General features: G+C 40.1%; 1 protein-coding gene across 4 annotated transcripts in view; it reads right to left on the reverse strand.

Moving 5' to 3' along the window:
- The window catches only part of UTRN (utrophin), a 362,109-nt gene that overhangs the window by 283,353 nt on the left and 58,167 nt on the right, over positions 1 to 20,589 (reverse strand). The window lies entirely within an intron of this gene.

Below are 20,589 nucleotides of genomic sequence, written 5' to 3' on the forward strand. Positions count from 1 at the left end.
ACCTAAGATCCCTTGTTAACCTTGTCTTTTCCCCTCAGTGGCATACAGTTCCTTCAAAGACAGATAGAACCAAGTAACTTCCTGGTAGATCCTAAGTACCTATCTCACAGGAGCCTGGCAGACAGGATGAAACTCAAATAAAAATTTAAAAAGAATATATTTCATCCATTTTTCCCCTACAAGTCTGGGTTTTTTTTGTTTTGTTTTAAGACACAGGAATGGACTAGATTGGTCCAACTGCCACTGTTGGAGCAATGTTTTCCATTAGCTTTAACTGCAAATACTATTTGTATTGAACATAGATTCAAACACATTTCTGTTTCTAAATATCATTCATTAACCAGTCTGCCCCTTTTGTGCCAACACCCCCAGCTACACCCCAATGTACCATGATGCTTTCCTAAGGCTCCATCTGCCTTTTTCCTTCCTTAAGCATCTGTGAGAACCAAGAGAAACATCACAGTTCAAGGTATCACATTCTTTTAACATTATTGCTCCCTAGCATGACAAAGACAAAGAACAGAGAGGCCAAAAGCAGTTGTATGACTGTGTAAAAGGAGAGCAACAGTTATGAAAAGACTCCTGCATTTATAAGTCCTGTGCAGTAGGAGCTCTACACACCCCACTCTTGGAGGGTTCAGCCCCTTCCCAAGCACAGGCACGGCAGGAGGTCACACCTCTCTTCAGCATTCCCCAGCTCCAGCCTGCCAGGACTCCCTCAGCAGCCTTGCTCCTACACCTGCTCCCCACCACCACAGTCCAGTTTGTGGCAGTGCTCCTGCGAGGTGTGCTGCAGCAGCACATACTGCACTTACTAAAAGCCCAGCCCCTTTTCTCTCTTTTCAAGAAGAGGGTGTTCTAGGAAGGGGGAGGAAAAACATCCACCAAAACCCACATCTTTGATAATTACAAACTACTTAGTCTTGATAAAAGATTTGGTGAATGAAAGAATATGAATATATGTACCCCTACTATCCCCTAAGGAGCAGTGCATCCTTTCTATTTCTTAAGCAAGGAATAAGAACCCCCACAAATCCCATCTTCCTAAAACATCCTGGTCAGTCATAAAATCCATAGACAACATTTGCCAGTCAGACTCTGCTCTTATGTTTGCTTTATAAAAGCCTCTGTAACTAGGATTTTTGTAACTGGCTGTTACAGCTACAGTTTTGTCAAGCTTTCTTCCTATAAACCCCTGAAAAAAAAAACCCGAAATGCTGGTGCTTGGATAGCAACATTGACAAGTTATTTTATCCCTCAAAGTAATTTTCTATAGATTCCTACAAATTTGTAAGGCTAACCCCTGGAGGCTGACATTATGATTCAGATAACAAATTAGCCACATTCAGTGCAAAAACAATATCACCATTCAGCAAAGCACACAGTAAATCCAGCCAGTCAACTTCTCACACAAGACATTAAAAATGTCAGCAAGTTACAGCCCAGCGAGAAACAAATTCACCAAGTTGCTAAAACATTTGTTTCCTTTCACACTGCTGCAACCTGACAATAAAAGCCAAGGACTGACTCAGGGCCAAATTCTGCTTCATTACCTACTGACTGTTTCCTCTCTCTGACTGCCCTCCAGCCACTTAATGGACTAGTAATGGACAATGTCAGAACAGCTTGTTCCTTTAAGAGGAAATAAAAACAAACCTAAACACACACACAAAATTAAACTCTTGTGATGACAAAAGACAGAAAAGCTTCCTATCCCAGGTGCCTGCTTCTGTTACACAAGATGATGTATGTCCACCCAACTGGAGTGCGCTCGAACAGCCGGCTCCTGTGATCAGATGCCCAGGCTGAGTCCTGGCATTCAGTCACCCCCAGCAGCCACTTCTTTAGCCTTACATACCTCCTCCATCCACAACACTGTGCTTTAACTTCATTTGGGGCACCCTGAAAACAGTTCAAGTCCATTCTATTACCTCGTGCATATCATGTTGGAGAGCAAAAAGGAATCTAAATTATCTAAAAATAGAGGTAAAAACAAAAGCCTCACTGGATTGTGGTTTGTCCTCTACTCAACCTCTATTTCATGCTGAAAGAGAGCTTTCTTATTTCCCCAAAACACATTACATGCTTGCATGACAGAACTGCATTATTTAGCTTTTCAAAGACAGAAGTTATCACACCCAAAACAGCTGGCAGAACAGCACTAAAATGAAAATGCCCTGGAGAAGCATAGACTTGATTGGCAAATAAAGTACAGAAATTACCCAACCACTCCAGCACACATTACCAAGGGTCATCTCACATTTGAAGACTTAAATTTGCCTTCACCACCTCGTTATTTAGGTTCTCAGCAAAGGAATTTAGAAATAAAAGAAGGAATTAGCCTGTGGGTTTCAATTAAGACACTTGGAATGTAACAAAGTTAGAAACAGCCTTTTGCCTAAGCCTTTAGGCAATCAGGAGTATCTGTCTTAGACACCACCCCTCCCAAGACTTGAACACCTATGAAACCCTGACAACAGTAACAAAAATAAGGATAAGGTTTGTATTCCAGGACAGAAAAAGCCTTTTGAAAGCAACTATCTTTTTGTCAAACTCAGACTAATTCATATAGCAAAAGACACAAAATAAGCATCTAAGTTAGTTACATAGTTATATAGTTTTATCCCTGTTACTGAGAAGCAAAAAGCCAAGCAAGCCAGGAAGCACCAGTTTGTGACCACCAAGCTCACAGAAGAGCCCCTGAGCTCATTGTGAGTCCTGGCTCCTGACTTTATCAACCCAGAATAATCTTTATCAGCAGGTTTTGGGTTGGGCCTTTTTTAAGAATTGGGGGAAAAGGGGGGAGGTAAGATGTTTCATTTTTTTAAAAGAACAAAAAGCTAAAGTTGAGACTGTACTGCACATTCTCTCTTCTCTTGCAACACCAGGGCAGAAAAAAATAGCTCCAGCAACACATAATTTTCTTGTAAACTTTCACCTTTGTGCTGCAATTTTAATTTCTGCAATCAGTGATATGCACAAAGCTTTCCCTCATTCCTTTTCCTTCTCTCTCCAAACTTCAGCAGTTGGGCAAAACTAGAGTAATATTAATAGTGTATCTAACAAAAAAAAAAAGTAACAACTATGGAATATAAGCATTAGCAACCCCCCCACCCCCAAAAAAAATGCAAAAAGAAAAATCATACACCCCTCACTACCTGCTGTCTCCCATCAGCAGACACCACCAAAAACAAGACACCATAGACAAGTAATAAGGACCACCCTCTGGTCCTCACCAAAGTGTACTGTAATTGTAAGCTAAATTGTGTTTACTTCACAACAAAAAATCCCCCAGCAACTGATAACCTAGAGGAAGGCATCCTCACAGCTGAAGGAACATTAAAATAGCTGTTTCCATACCTCCCAACAAAAGCAACCTAACACGCCACGCTGTGGTCTCAGCACAGTGGAATGATGATTAAAAGGGAGGTATAGATAACCAAGCTCTCAGGAGACAGAAATAACGCCCAGCACGGAGCCTGACAGCCCACGCTGCCCAGCCAGTGACCCTGCTGTTTTCATGGGATGACAGTGCAAACCCAAGGGCTGTAAGCAGCGTCCTGAGGCTGCTCCAGAGGGTCACCAGAGCCAGAAACCCCATGTGTCACTCCAACAGCTCACAATGGGTCCCTAACTCTGGGTTAAACCAAGCAGCTTCAGCTCCCACTGCAAGACAGCCCCGTGAACCTTTCACATACAATACAAATACATTTGAGCACATATTTCACAAACTGCCCAGCACATGGAAAGAGAAAAGAAAGGTAGATAATTCCTGCCCAAAATCTACCAAAGAAGACATTTCTAAGCAACAAACAGGAAGACACTTAAAGAAAAAAAGACAAGGTAAATTTATGAACACAAAATCACAAACTAGACTTACTGCAGTGGGTTTTGTTATGAGCACAGATTAGGTCTTTGACTCTTTAAGTGGTTATAAAGAAAATGGAATCCACAAGTTGGTGTTAGCCATCTGCTCCTTTTTCTCTGCCCAAATTAGAACTGTTATTAGGCTCGCTTGCACTTGTGGAGGTGATTCACAGGATATAAGGTCAGAGGGATTGCTGTGCTCAACTAGCTTAATCTTCTGCATAACAGAAGAGCCATCCCCACAAAACAGCCCCTCTGCACACCAGAAAGGAAGCAGAGACAACAGATGTCAGAGACTTGTGCCTGCACAGGCACAAGTAAACACGATTGCTCGGACAGAGAAGGAAGCCAAGCCATAAACTGTATATATGCAAGTAGATCTCTTGTAGTTATGGCAGAGTTTCAAATCAGGCAGACATCAAAAACAACCTTGTTTGAACATCTTCAGGAACCAATGCTCACAGTACAAAAGAAAATATTTTGTTCTCTGTGACAGGCAGGTAAAGACAGTAGCACTGAAAAGTTATTCACAACACTAAATTTTTCTGCCCACTCATATTCCAGTGTCTCTTCTATCCCAACTCTTTCAGTCAGAAGTTTTCCTATTTTTCTTTTCCAACAACCCAAAGGCTGCAATCCTAACCTCTCCTTGCTCCCTGTCTTTTCACTCCAAATATTAAAGACCTTCCTGATCCACCCCTCAGAGCAGCCTCTTGTACCCAAGCTCCTAGATTCTATCATCACTCCTCTCTAAAACTCTCTAGGTCAACAGCTAATCACAAACAGAAGCCAATTCCTGAGACTTAAATACTAATACCTGGCTCCCACACATAACTAACTACATGCTCCAATTTCCTAAATTGAAGCTAAGAATGCTTGGCCTCCCACATTTCAGTGGATACCCCATTAGTGCCCACATCTTCTCTGGCCTCTCACTGCATCTGCCACCCCATCCCAGCACACAGTCACAGGCTACAGGTAGTTGGGTATGCCCCAGGTTGTCCTTCACATGCATATGCTGACTGGCATATTTGACTGGTATGTTCACACAACCTCTAGCTGCTTACTCAGCTTTATAACACACAATTAGGTTTATGAACACTGGATTAAACTTCCACTAGTTACAAGTTGAACTAGTTCTGCAGCGAAAAGAAAAAAGACAGGAAGACAAGTCTAATAAGAGTATCCCACTTTCCTTGTGAAAATCTATTTAATCAACAGATTTCAAAAAATTGTACGCTGTTAACATTTTCTAAATGACACAAGTGCTATTCAGATGTTTCTGAAAGAAAATTAACCAAGCATCTCTGGATACAGATCATGTAGGACCCATTTCAGTGGCAGCAGTGTGCAGACTACAGTTACTTAAAAAGAAATGGAATTTATAACCCTATGGAGTTTATACCTTTCAGCCCACTGTAGAAGACAATCATAACATAACACCTTGAGCAGTTGAGTTATGCAAAGTCAAGCTGCTAACTTTCTCAGTTTGATTGCGTGAAACCTCTGACAGTATTTAGAAATAAAGCCTTAAGACAAAAAAATAGCATATGTATCCTAAGGAAAAAAATAACACTTTTTTTCACAGTTGTATTTCATCTATGAAGGTAATAAAAAAAAATAAACTTTCCAATTATAATTAACTCAGAAATTAGGAAAAAAGGTACAGAAGCGTCCTTACAAAGTCCTAACACACTATCACTTGGAACAAGATTTCTACACCAAAAACAATGAGTGTGTACAGTTTACACCCCAGGGCAATTTTGTGACTCTTATAATCACTGTAATATCAGTGTAAGTTTTCTAGCAATTTCATGTGGATGTCTCAAGGATTGAGCAAACTTTCACCTCTATGAATCCACTGCTTTTTGCATTGTTCCTGGAAAGTTTAGTAAAATTTTGAGCGAAGTGCTTTTGTAAAAAGTACAGTATGGTAGAGGCCAGAAGACATCTTTGGAGATCATTTGTCTAATCCAACTCCCCAGTCAAAGCAGGGTGCCCAAGGCCATGTCCAGTCAGATTTTTAACATCTGCAGTGACAGAGACTTTGCAACCTCTCTGAAAAAACCAAGACAGGGTTTTAACAAAAATTGAGTTTCCTGTGTTTCAGTTCACACCCCTTCTCTCTTGTCCTTTCAATGGCATGAGAGGAGCCTAACAACCTTCTTTGCATCATTCTTTCAGATATTTATAAACTTCAGTAGCATCCCTTGGATTCTGATCCTTTTCTTCTGGCTGAACTGTCCCAGCTCTGTCTTTGCCACGGGGGAAATGCTCTAGTCCCTTCATCATCATCGTGGCCCTCACTCCAGTATACTCTCATCTCTCCTGTACTGGGGAGCCCAGAACTGGACCAAGTATTCCAGGTGTGGGATCACCAGCACTGAGTAGATGAGAGCACATCCAAGAACATGCAGCAGGCTCATGTCTAAAGGAATTACAGAGAAAGGAAGCAAGCTCCTATTTCACAAACTTGCCAGCAGTATGCCCAGGTAGCTAAGAAGGTCAATGGCACCCTGGCCTGTCAAAGTATGGCCAGCAGGTCCAGGGCAGTGATCATCTCCCAGTACTTGGCACTGATGACACCACACCTCAAATCCTATTTCCAGTTTTCGGCCCAACACTACCAGAAGGACATTGAGATGCAGGACAAAGTCCAGAGAATGGCAACAGTGAAGTGTTTAGAGCTCAAGTCTTATTAAGGAGCAGCTGAGGGAGCTGGAGGTGTTTAGCCTGGAGAAAAGGAGGTTCAGGGGAGACCTTATCACTCTCTACAACTGCCTAAAAGGAGGGTGTAAGCAGGTAGGGCTCAGTCTCTTCTCCCAGGTAACAAGTGACAGGGCAAGAAGCAATGGCCTCCAGTTGCACCAGGGGAGGTTTAGGCTAGATATTAGGAAAAATTTCTTCACTGGAAGCGTGGTCAAGCATTAGAGCATGCTGCCCAGGGAGGTGCTGGAATCACCATCCCTAGAAGCATTCAAAGGGCACGTGAGCATAGCACTTGGCAATATGGTTTAGTGAAAAGCTAAATAATTTCACTTCAACTACGTAACAAAGCTTCTACACACTTCTGTCCAGCTTATAACAATTGACTAGCACATTTCAGTTCTTCACAACTAAGACTCACGCGAAGTGATACTACCCTTACAAATTCCTGGGAAGGAAACACTTGAAAGACAGAACTGGGGGAAACTTGCATACCAATCTTGACAACCAAGTCTCAGTCTTCACAGAAATCAAATAGACAAAGGAAGTTTACAAAAACAGAAATTGTTTATTTGGTTTTTAGACAGGCCAAGTCTGAGCTTCTTTAGCTATTCCATTATTTTGTCAAGGATCATTCACTGATGCCTGTAAATTATTTACCTTAGCCTATTAACCTTTGTTATTACTAAGATGAAACCTGAAACATAGAACGTTTAAAGGAAGCCCCTAAAAGTCACACAGTGTAGAAGTGCTCTAAAGACGAAGGAGAAGCAAGCAAAAAGAATAAGCAGGATAACTAAAGAATTCAAATCCAAAATATTTGTTAGCGCAAGCTACAGCAAATACTCTCACTTCTATCTCTAAAATAATCCAGAATGTTCACTACAGAAATGGTGACCGTAAGTTTGCCTGCTTTTAGCTTCACATGACCAACACAAAGAATGCTAAATGTCTTATACTGCCACCCAGCCCTAGTGAGGAAGATCAGGTGAAGGGCAAGTCCAATTCTTGAGATAAATTACTTCCTTTCCCAGTTACATTCCTTTGCTGGCCAAGGAATACTGCACCACTGGGAAGGTTCCACACCTTTGTGCAGAACCAAAATGCTAAGCAAACTTTTGAGAATTTTGCTCATGACAAAATGACAATTCTTCCTCTAGAGGTAAGAAGAAACAGTCATAAAGGTGTCTTAGCCACTTTGTGTTTTTAGTGAGACATCTTAATGGAGAAAAAATAAAAGAGAAATTGGAGTAAAGTATTATGAATGGTCCTTTCTTATGGCTTCTGGCAAACATAAGATTTTCTTTTGTCATTTGATCAGAACAGCACTAAGTTGAGGCACTGCTAATCCTATATCCTAATTAAACTCTCATTTCCTTCCCTGGCTTAGTAATTAATTAGTCCCCAAAGCTGAACCCCCTCCTGATTAACTGCTCTGAAAGTACATAAATTCTGCTTGGCAATTGCAGGACAAGTATCTGGAACACATTAAACCAGGTATTTATGCAATCAAGCAAGCATTGATGACCAGAGTGAGCTCACTGAGCATTTCCCACTTCAATGTAGAAAGACCCTTAAGGATATACCACTCTCAATAGTGTGAGAAAAATTGGAAAAAATAGTCTGTTCTCATAAGACTCCACCTGGAGTATTGCTTCCAGCTCTGGGGCCCCCAGCACAGAGAGCTGTTGGAGCAGATCCAGAGGAGGCCACAAAGATGGGCTGAGGGCTGGAACATCTCTCCCATGAAGACAGGCTGAGAGTGCCAGAGTTGTTCAGTGGGAGAAGAGCAGCCTTCCAGTACTTAAAGGGGAGCTACAAGAAAAATTGGAGGGAGACTATCAGGAAATACATTGATAGGACAAGGAGTAAATGTTTGAAAGGGAAAGAATATATTTAGATTACATATAAGGAAGCAATTCTTTGCTACGAGGGTGGTAAGGCATTGGAACATGTTGCCCAGAGAAGCTGTGGATGCCCCATCCCTGAAAATTCTCCAAACCAGATCAGATGGGGCTTCAAGCAACCTCAGCTAGTGGAAGATGTCCCTGCCCCTGACAGGGAGTTTGGAACTAGAAGGTCTTTAAGACCCTTTCCAACCCAAACTGTTGTATAATTCAATGAAAATACAGCAACAGAGCAGTCAAAAGGAGACCAACCAAAATTCAAAGCCTACCAAGCCTTTGGCAGAACCTGAGCCATCGGCTTTCAGCTGCCCATTGTTTAGGCAAAGGATTAGATGCACATATCCCATTCAAAAAAATGTTTTTATTATTTAATGACAAGCTTTGAAGAGAACTGTGGTAGAGTCTGTGCAAATGTAGAGTTTGATTTCTGTCACTCTAACATCTCAAGTGGTTTTGTGTACAATTTGGAATAGACACATCATCTTTACCTTTGTAGAAACTGGCTAAACAACAAAAAAAGATCACCTAATGAAAACAGATAATTACATGTCATATTAGTACTGCTGCCTCTGGCAACAGTAGATCTGTCACCTTCACAGGTATAATCCTGTCCTGGGTGCTTTTTCAGAGAGGGTTCTTTTGCATGCATTCCCAGTGCTAAAGTAAGGCAACAAGCAGGCTCAGGATTCAAGGTTTCTTTGCCCTCTGCCAGAGGTCAATGTCCCTGCAGCAGACAGGTGGTGTCTATGCCTCAGCGAGGACAGAGCTTACAGCCTGAATGTTGCTAGCCTGAGGACCAAAATGATGACAACCACCAGTGAAACAAGAAAAATGAGGGTGCTAGTATAAACTGGCTATAAAAGCCAAGACAAGCTAATGGAATTAAGAGTCCACAAAAAGGCAGATATAATTTATGGCTGAAGAGATCCCTGAAGTGCAAAGCAGAATGTGAAAATAAGGTATTTTAGAGGACGCACCATTAAAGATGTGCTTATGGAAGAAGTATTAGCTTGTGGTATCTACCTGTGGACAACATTACATACAATGATGAGGAAATGATGACAACTGCATGGGACATAAACTCTTTGCCAGCAAGAAAGGCAAGCTATACAGCAAACCAAAATACCAAGTACAGCCTCTGCAGCAGACAAAAGCATTTGATGCAATACAAAATAAACCACTGAACTGAGGAAAAGGTTATCTTGAAACTCAGAACACTTTTAATCAATAAAAATAACTTTCCAGTGTCATAGTAGACTAAGATCACTCCTTAACTCCCATCCCAGGAAAAGCCAGGATAAGATTACCATTGCTGGGTCACATAAGGCAAGGAGGAAATTCTTCTAAGGCTTTGACACCTCCACCCTCACTCTACCCCAGAAGAAAAGCTATTTGCAAGTAGTGTCAAATAGTATTTCTAGCTACAAACAGTTTTACTGAACAAGTACTTCCCAATCTCCCAAGATGCATGCTTTAATCATAGTTAGAACAAGAGCTGTGCTTAAAACTGGGGTTCAGTACAACATCCCAGTCTGAAGTTTCCCCTCAGCACCTTCTATGCACATGCCCAGCTCTCCAAAGAGCCAGGCACACATTAGTTCTGTCAGACCTACCCATGCAAACACTCCCAAGTACCAGACAGCTCTGATGAAGCAAAGCCCAACTGCTCCAACACATTTGACCAACTTCTGAAGGGTCTACATTGATTTGCTACTGCTCAGAGTAAAGGGTCAAATGAGGGAGAGAAAAGAGATGGGGTAAGGAAGGGATACATTCCCAGAAGCATACAAAAAGACTAGCTCTCTATGAAAGAAAAGAAAAACTCATGTGGTTCCCCAAAGGGGTTAAGAGAAGCCACTTTTCTATTTGACATGTTTTTTCACTTCCGAGTGAGAAAGCTACTATAAAAAATTAACTTCATACACATTTACAAGAATTTCAAAGTCTCAATAAAATGCTGCATTTAATTTACCACAAACTATACAGCTCAGTGTCAAAAAAACCTCAGCCACATATTCCCCACTCTTCAGGTTGTGCAGATAAATGTAACACCAGACAGATTCTTATTTCTGTGAAAGGTAATGTTTTACTTTCAGAAAGAACAGGTGGTATGGACAGATAAACAGAACAAATCACAAGGTCATCTCCTAAAGATGTTGCTGTTGTCATATGACTTGCCTTTGTGTACTATAAACTTGATGTGGGGAAAAAGTGTGGAATGCATTAGAAAGTATTTTAACTCAATTTTTTTAAAATTCATTTCTACAAATCAAAAAGCAAAAAAAGTTTACCTTCAACACTCTGCATTGCTAACTATCGCAAATAGCTTCAGTATTTCTCAGTTTCACCTGCATCACACAAGGTAAAACCAAAAGCAATGTGATTGAAATTTGCTACAACTTTTAAGTTGTCCCACTTTAACACACCATCTTAAACCACTGTAATATAAATACAGTTGAAAACCTTTAACAGCTTTAGTATTAAAGTTATTACAAGATTTTTCTACAGCTGTTTGTTTCTTTGGAACACAGCCCTAAAAACTAAATCACAAAACCACTTATTTTTTTAAAGGAACACTCAAACACCATTTTCATCCCTGACACAATGACATAAGAACCTTAATTCACATAATACAGATTAGACCTTCATACTTGAAGATCTCTAATTTCACTGTGAAAACTACCACTTCCAATTTTCCACAGGACTGCTACACTAAGGCCACTCTTAAAGTTACAGTATTTCCTTGTCCAGAACACAATAGCACTGCAGCAGCACAAAAAAAGAAACAACTTTTTAAACTGCAAAGAAGCAAGGAAGTGGGAAACAGTAGTAAGAATGTACAGAAGGGCATTTGAACTCATGCACACTGCTGTCTGAAGATCATGGAACAAGCTGCAACGCAGTGTTCATATTTCAGGCTGACCACCACTGGCACACAAGGAAAAGAATGACCCCTCACAAAAACCAAATGCTCATGAAGCTGACTACAAAGGGAGAAAGGAGAGAATTCCTGCAGCTGTACACACATCTGCAAGCTGGTGTAGCAGAACCAAATGCATCCTAAATGTCAGTCCCCTACCTATCTGCTACTTGTCCAGACAGCACAAGAGACATCATCACTGTCCAACAGGCTTAGAAATGAAAATTCATACTGATGAGTAATTCAAGTGGCCAGAAAATACACTATCTTCTCTTTCTTCATAGAATGATTCTACTAAATACTGTCTGTGATCCCCCTCAAAGTTACAAAGTCCAGCTAAGAGCTCTGGAAGTGCTTAAAAGGCACCTTAAAAAGGCATGCTTTATTCTGCAGCATCTCTTCAGTCCAACCATGAACTGGCATGACTGGCTTCACAAAATGCCATTTGCAGACTTCAGTTTATTCAGAAACAGAAGGCTCAAATTTTGTAAATGACAAGTGAAAGGTGAGTGAAAGGGGAAAAGTGCAAAGGAAGAGTCAGAGTGGACTTCTAAATAGGCTCGGAAAAAAGGCAATGTATGTGAAGATTTTTGCTCTCAAAAGAATTAGCATAATTAAGAGATGACTTAGCAACCTTTTATGCATATTTCAATTTTGGTGCATTTAATTATAACCTTCTACAAGAGGGAGAGACTTGTCTGCAGCCCTGCAGAGATAAGTATGTATTATAAACAACAACTTGCTAAAAACTGAACAAATAAAAGCTCAGAAACTTCAGTCTTGTCATATTGTTCTACTCTTTCTATTCATGTGACAACACTTCACTGTTATTCCTCAAGTCTTTACATGGCTGCAAAAAGGAAAAGTAATTAATACTGACTACCAACTTTCTAATCCCTCAAAAGCAGAATGAAATTTGGGCTCAGTAAGGGAGCATTAGAAGATGACACAGAACTCCAGCTGCTCAGTTGTAATAACCGCACCTCTTAGACATGAACAATATAGAAAAAAAAAATGGAAATAGTCAAAAAAAACTTGAATTTCTACCTTTTGTTCTCTGATTTTAGTATTTTAGAAGAGGCCATGCAAGAAAACAGTATATGAGGATACTCATTCTTGGGAAAGAAGGAAGAATTAGGAAAGACTAAAACTGCCCAAGGATGAAACATGCATGTTTGTATTTATTTTATCAACTATGACACAAGTTCTTAATCTGGATCATGTCAGTTTCCAAAGCACAGGACAACAGAAAAGAATTTGAGGAGGAGGAAGATGCTGACAGAAAGCAGGTATCAGTTAAGACAAAACCTGAAGAGTTAAGACACAAATGCAGAAGTGTCATATTAGAAGAAGATCAGGAAAAATAAAACAACTCTGAGAAGTTGAAGATATCAAATAACTTCAAAGAGGTATTTAAGCATAACAAAAGGAGAAAAGCTGAAGGTTACACAAAAAACCACCACAGCAGCAACAAAATCATAATTGTGCAAAGTCAGAAAACACACACCACCTCACTTACCCATATCAGGCAGATTTCCCCAAAAAATCAGTTTCTTTGACAACATAAGACTGGTTTGGAACTTGAAATTTCTTCACTACACTTTTGGTTTGTTTCTTGCAAAGGTGAATGCACAGTAATTCACTTATACTGGTATGAGAACACAACAGGAGAATGAATATGCAAAGACAGAAACAAGAAAAAAGCTTCTTTGATTTATCAGACACAAGAAAGCACTCTTCCACTGCAAAGCAGTCAAAAATAAAACAAGAGGATCAGAGGTTATCTATTTGCCTCAAAAGTCTTCAAGAGCTCGTGCCAAGCCAGAAGAGCATTTCCCTGATACCTGTTGCTGTTTGAACCATTTTACAGGAACTTCTACCAACGCTAGCATCAGTTTTGCTCTGCTCCCCCAGACTACACTATGAAAAATAAGATGGCTAGAGATTTATTTATAGTGTCACATCCAGTTTTGAATTGAACAAAGAGCAATGGCCCTGGCAGGACTGCATGCTAAACTACTGAACTGATGAAGAACATTTATTTTTCCTAATTCCTTCAGCCACTGATAATTTGTATACACAGATCTGTTTGGTTCTGTTTGGATTTGGTAGGGCTGGTTTTTGTGGGGTGTTACATTTAATGGCTAGAGTAAATTTTTTTGGCTAGTCTCCCATCTTACAGAAAAAGAGCACATTTACACTGTCAAAACAGTAGCTAATTATTTACCTGATATTACTCTGCTGTGTATAATGTTCAAGGATATTGAGCAGGACAAGGCTGATAGAATATACATGTTGTCACTGAGTTCTGACTCACCCTGTACCCCTCTGGAGGGTGACAGCTACCAAGCATGCAGAGGGGACTGGAGACAGGGCACATGCAGGAATAAGGAACACCATGCCAGGACTTCAGCAAAAGGGGCTAGAAAACATCCCCTGCTCCTGCAGATGCTGGCTGTGAGCCAGCCTCACTGCTCCTGCAGGCTGCCTCAGGTGATGCCATCAAGCAGGAGAACACTGCAAGCAGCAGAACACTGCACTTGCTAGCAGCTGGCCAGGACCATTTCAAGATGCTGCAAGCACTCAAAGCAAGTCTGCATGCCTCAAACAGGGGCTTCATTTGTGTAGATTTGAGAGTCACGCTTGATAAAGAAAGGCACAAGGACACACTGTCATCCAAACCATGCTCCCACAAGCATTAACATATTGCTAAACAAAACTTTGAATTATTTTCAGATATATTTAAGATAGTTTCAGACCAGGAGTCCATTTCTACCATCTGAAAATTTTTGGACCATAGGGTAGGGTTTTTAAGCTCATACTCTTGCTGAGAGTTTTTCTCTCAACTTTTCTCTCAAAAAACATTGCAGTTGAAGATGTAATTTAAGTAAGCAGGCTTTTTCATTCCCATTGGGGAACAGTGGCAAGGATTTGGAAATTAAAGAGTGAAATTGAGTCGGAGAAGAATGGAGACAGGGAGGTAGAAAGTGTTTTCATTTTTCCTTCTTGTTTCACTCTATCCTCTACTAATTGTCAGTAAGTTTAAAAAATTCCCCTTGATCAAGTCTGTTTTGCACAGTTCAAACTGGCAAGTGATATCCCTACCCCTATTTCAACCCACAGGCCTTCAGTCTTGTTTTTCTTCCTCTGTCCAATTGAGAGGAGAGCGAGGGCATAGTTGGGTGGGCATTTGGCAGCTCCTAAAGTCAACCCACCACAGGGGCCAAACAGTAAACTTGTTATGCAGAGAAAGACAATATTAACTGCAAGAAGGCACAATTACAGCAATTTAGACAGAAAAATCTTCCCCCTTAGCTCAGAAAAGAATGTCCAATAAGATAGCAAGCTAGTTCACCTGGCCATAAAATAATTCCAGCTCAACTCCTGAGGACAAACTCTTAAGAGTTATTTTTATTACTTTAACAAAAACAATAGAAGACACACCAAAAAAAAAAAAAAAACCCAAACAAGCCAACAAATACATTAAAAACAAACAGAGAAACAAGGTGAATGCTCTAAAGTCTTTGATAGTATTGCTCACTATAACGTAAATCATTGGATTCTAATAATAAGTTAAATATCACTGTTTTCTGATCTTAATCCATTGTAAAACAAAGTATCATGGAAAGTTAATATCTTGCATTATCAGCAATACCTTGGTTTCTCTTTCAGATGCAAACCTAAAAAAAACCTCATGTGGTTAAAATAAGTTTTTCCCCCCTTAAGTGACAGGGAGATAAATTACTTAAACCAAAAAGCACATCCAACAAAAGGCTGGCACTGTGCACTGAAGTAGGAATAACTGACAGTTTGATTATTTTGATCAAGAATAGTTTGATTAGTTTGATCAAGAATATACCACAACTATATTAGAGGCAGGAATGAAACTGCATCAAAATCAACTAAAAACACAAGAAGCATACTGTGATTGGTTTAATTCTGTCCAGGAATTAGGACTTGCAAGTCTTTCTGCTAACAAATTTTTTATAATCAGTTCTGTTCACAGATCAAAACCTGAAATAAAATACTTGCTTCCATTTGACTGTATGGAAAATTTACTGCTTGCTTAATACAGCAAAGTACACCATCATTTGATACTCAAGTTCACCAACTACATTTTCTCTCACTTTTAATAATGAGAAATGAGCTTGAACATTGTGGGAGACTCTACCTGCATTCAAGACTATTAAACAAAAGGTTGAGGCATGTTCCCACAGGAAAGTTATCTGTGTAACCCACACTTGGAACTTTTTTTCAAGCTACTGCAGTTACTGCTTGCAGATAAGATAAGGAATGCTTGCATGAGATTTTATGGCAACAGATATGGAAATGATGGTAAGACATCAGGTGACAGAGTTTTATAGCTTTCTTGTACACAAGGCCAAGAATCCCAGCACATTACCCTTCAATCTCAACTTGTCATCAGCAAGCTAAAGCCTACAACTTATCCACTGAAAGGAAAACCTCAACAGGAATTAGTAGCAAATTGTTTGGTAAACAAAAAATACAATGCAAAACTTACATTTTAGAAAATCAAAAACAAACTGGATGCTATTTAGTAATACAGCTTTCAAATATTCAATTCCAAGTTCACAATTATTTGCAGCAACTAAACAGATTGTATTAATTTGCTTTCTTCATTAGAAGTGGAGACATGGCAACTAACTTTTTAGAAAGGGGCATGCCTGAAAAATTTGGCAAAAGAACCCGCAAAAGGACTTTAGGAGAGGAAAAAGTAGCTTTAGAGGGGATCTATTATTCTGCTTTCAGAAAGTAACAGCTTTACTACCTCTTTGCTACCTTAAAAGAAGCAGTGGAAATGTTTTCCTTGTATATAAGTCAATTCTGGTCACACAAGCCAAGTAAATATTGATTTTACTATAGCTGAGCTGGGAGCAGAAGGTAATTTCAACAGTCTGCACAGAATATTTTACGAATTGCTTTAAAAATATTTTGCATTACAAGGTATTAAACCAGCTAAGAACCTTTTAAAATAATCTGAAGCTTAAAATGATTGAGCTGTACAATTTTATCAGGGTAGAAAGTACAGCTGAGAGAGAGAAACAGTATTAAAGGCTGCACATCAGCAGCTCATAAAGCCAAGCAGGACACTTTCTCTCAATCCAGGGCAGGCAGTCCTGAAGCCAGGATTTTGGGGAACAGCTCAGGGCAACCTCACAAAAGCACTGGGTTAGAACCAGTCACCAGCACAAGAGGGAATGGGCAGGGATAGGACCTATGCACTCCAAGTCGGCATATCATATCATATCACAGGCCTTAATTTGGAGTTAATCAGACCCAGGACAGTTAACCCTGAGCAACACCATCTCAATAAAGAGGAGCTGTGTCATAACTACAGTTATGACACTGCAGCGAAATTCAGCAAGACAGATACAACCACTCTGCTTCCATCCGCACAAAGGATCCGGAGTGCTCTGTTGACTGTCAATTATTAGCGAGGGCTGCCAGTGCACACTTGTGTGACAGCTTTGATTTGGGCAGACACAAGGACAAAGCTGTTGACGGTCACCCTGCACGGCACGGAACTCGGACAGCACATTTCTCCATTTCTGCAGAGAACCCTCGAACTATTTGCTGCTTTTCTGAACGCTTCGACAGAAATTCATCTCCGCACGTAGCAAGTGTCAGAGTGAAGGCATCTCCTTGCCCTGCAGGGCAAGCCCGGCTTTCACCCGCTGGAAGGCTCAGCCAGGGAATTACTGCAATTCGCTCTCTCAGCTGCTCGGCCAACGAAGATCGGGGCGCTCCACCCAGACGCCACACAAATGAGGTCACATAGCTGACCACACTGCTGCCAATTCCTGCCCTATTCATCAGGGACGAGGGCAGGAAGCAGATGGATCCCTCAAGTCAAGGGTCGCAACATTTCGGTGCGAGCATTAAAGCGAGCCAGCGGCAGACAATTCGCCGGTCCGGGGAGCGCGGCTTCTCCGCACGGCAGAGCTGAGTCACGGGCACCGCTCTGTCCCACACCGGGCACAGGGGCACAGGCTGCGGCCAGCAGCGAAACACTCCCCCCCTACAGCTTCAAAAGGGACTCCACTACAGGACAACAGAAAATATTTTCCCCTTTTTCAGTGCATTTAAGAGTTTAATATACATAAGAAGAGTTTTTTAAAGTCTTTCAGATCTTGAAAATAAGTACACTTGAAGACCCAAAAGGCAACGCGATGTAATTACTATGTAAACCTGTTTCTATTTACAACCATGCTGTATTACAGAACACATACTTCACTTGCTGCCAAAAAGGAAATATACTATTTTCAAGTGTTTAAAAGCTAGAGTTGTTTGAAATCAAACAGATTTGAGGACTAACACAGCTGTACTAATCAACTAACAAGATCAAAGTTTACAGTAATGTGAACAACACCATAAATATTAGTTTGACTATAGTAACAGCTTGTGTGTGGTCTCAATCTCTAGCTGCTATCAGTGCATGTATCTTGTGGGAACACAGACAAATACCTTCCTACCTGAAAGAAAGCTTATTGTTTATAGGCTAGTGCTTCTGAGATTTCCAGAGACACAAATGGACAGAAGCTAAATGCAGAGTTTCAGAAGATACGCTCTCAAAGTATCTATCTGCATAAAAAATAACTCAGTCATGTCATTGCCATTGCCTTCTACTGCTGTTGAAAAATAACACTCATTTCAATCACTGGGATGGTGGCTGCACAATTAATTCACACAACAAAATGTAAATTGACCTGATTTCTGTTTATAACTGCATGAATATAATGACAAAACAATATCTATTCCCATAATGCTGAGATGCTAACATAGATTATTCAATTACTGCAGAGTGCTTTAATGACTTCAGAAGTTGCCATTTCACAGAAAAAGTTCCACAAGGCAACCCGTGTCAGAAAGCGTCATAGAACCAGCATCTTTTTCTGCCTTGGTAACAGAGGTTAAATAGCCTCCCCTCCAATAACAGGGTGATTTCCATCTGGGTAATGAGGCAATGGTGGTGAAAAAAATATTTTATTAAATTATCACGTCAAATAGCACCACAACAGTAGAATATATATATATATATGTAACCACAGAATAGCCCAATTATTTTCCTGCAACAGTTTCAGAAGTTTTACTTGAACAACAGAAATTATCTCCCATGGCATGGAACAGCAATAAAAAGAAAGCCCTTTTGTTTGAACAGGCAAAGAAAGTACAAGATCCCTTCTTTTTTCTCCCCTTAGATAAAGAGTAAGCTTTGGTTCCAGTTAGGTACCAGTAGCCTACCAGTGCCACCACACTCCCAGTGCCTGTCACCAACTTAAAAGTTTAAGAGGTTATTACGAGATTAGACTGTTATAAAGAAGGTCATTCCAGCAGATGAGCTAAATTATTTAGAATGTTTTAGACCATAAATCAATCTCTGACAAAACTTAGTTGTGCTGTTTAGGCTTCAGAGAATAGAAGTTAGTCTTATCCACTTTAGTTTCACCCAAACTAATTCATTTGCAATTGGATACTTTATCAGGTATGAGCTTCAACCTCCCTTCCTCCAATCCCTGCCAATTCTCACATCAACCACACAACCAAAAAAGCCAAAGCCACACCTCTGCTGACTGAAAAGTGTCCCTGTTATTTATATTCTAGATTTCTGTGAAAAGCAAAGGACATGAAGAAACAATTACATACACACCCTTCCAACTTCTCCACCCATTTTTTTCCCTGAGTATTTCCAGTACTGCATCATTGAAAATCCTGTCCTCTCACATAATGGTCTCTCCACCAGAGCACACACACACCCTCAATTTATTTTACCTTCAGGTTTTTTCCTCATTTTCCCTTCCATGCCTCTTACCTTCTAGCTTTATTCAGATTTTTTCCCCTCCTATGTGCATTTCCAACACAATAAGAAGTGTCCAAAGCCCCAACTCTCTCACAGTCTCCAAATACAGTTTTTAAAAAAGTGAGAAGATGACAATGAATGTGAGACTATGACTCTCTTGAAAAGCAAACACACAGTGCTACACTTTAATTATAATCTTTCTATGCGGTATTCTAACTGTTCATAAACAAATTTCCTGAAAAATCCTGCTGATAAGAAAAATTATAACTGCAATTTTATCAGCCATGATCTATGTTCTTTTAAAAACTGAGTGTTCAACTCAGATTTAAACAGGCTTTAAGAAACAATCAGTAAACACTGTGCTCAATCATATAAAGCACCTGAGCAACACGTAGCTGCTACTCTCCTAGGAGGTTTACACCTTAGCCTACCCACCTGGAGTGAGTGCCAGAGAAATCATCTGTAGACACACAATCACCAAATATTAAGTGTGTGCACTTACATATTAAAAAGACCTGAAGGATTGAGATATAAAACCTCAGAGAGATTGACCCTCCTATTATCCCACAGATGAACATTTCAGAGGTTTCACAACTGAAGTTAACTACATGGCTGGTTATAACTCCTCTCCCAAGTTTATGCTCTTCTAAAAATATGACAAAAAAAAGAAGAAAGGAAAAAAACCCAAAAAATAGTCCAAAAAAACCTACACCAATACACACAGAGCCAGAACAAACAACTTCCATGAACAGCAGCCAAGGTTAAAACCAAGCAGATTGATTTTCTCCTACTGCTAACCTTCCAAGAATGATCAACTGCAGATGTCTCACATTTGAGGGCTGAATACGTGCAGATTTTGAAGAACACTAGATCTCTCCAACCTATAATTTACTGAGCTCTCCAGAGTCAGTCAAAAGCAACTCCGCTCACATTACTGAGTTTTCTTAACATTTCTGTCAGTTTCTTAAGGAAGTTTGGACTGAGCCACAGAGGAAAAGTTTCTGCTCTCAGCTAAACTGGCATATATCCAAATCCACCTCATTGTTCTAGAAGCAAACATACATTAAATCAGAGTCCCAGCCCATCATTTTATTCTAAATTTAGCCATTACATTGATACATCTTCAAAGGATTTTAGTTTCTCTTTCTAAAAACCCATCTTCAGACTCCAGCTTTGTTACAAAAAACCCACATCATCAAAAGTCAAGTGGACCAAATTCTTTATTGATCAACACATTGTCCTTTCTCAAAGTTCTGACACCAATTCACAAAACAAACAGTTTCCATCTGACAATTACTGTATCTACATAGCATATTCACAGGTACTAGGAATAATCAAATTGTCTTTTCCTTGCCAATCTGTGTTATTTT

Source organism: Serinus canaria, chromosome 3, assembly GCF_022539315.1.
Source record: "Serinus canaria isolate serCan28SL12 chromosome 3, serCan2020, whole genome shotgun sequence".
Taxonomy (NCBI): domain Eukaryota; kingdom Metazoa; phylum Chordata; class Aves; order Passeriformes; family Fringillidae; genus Serinus; species Serinus canaria.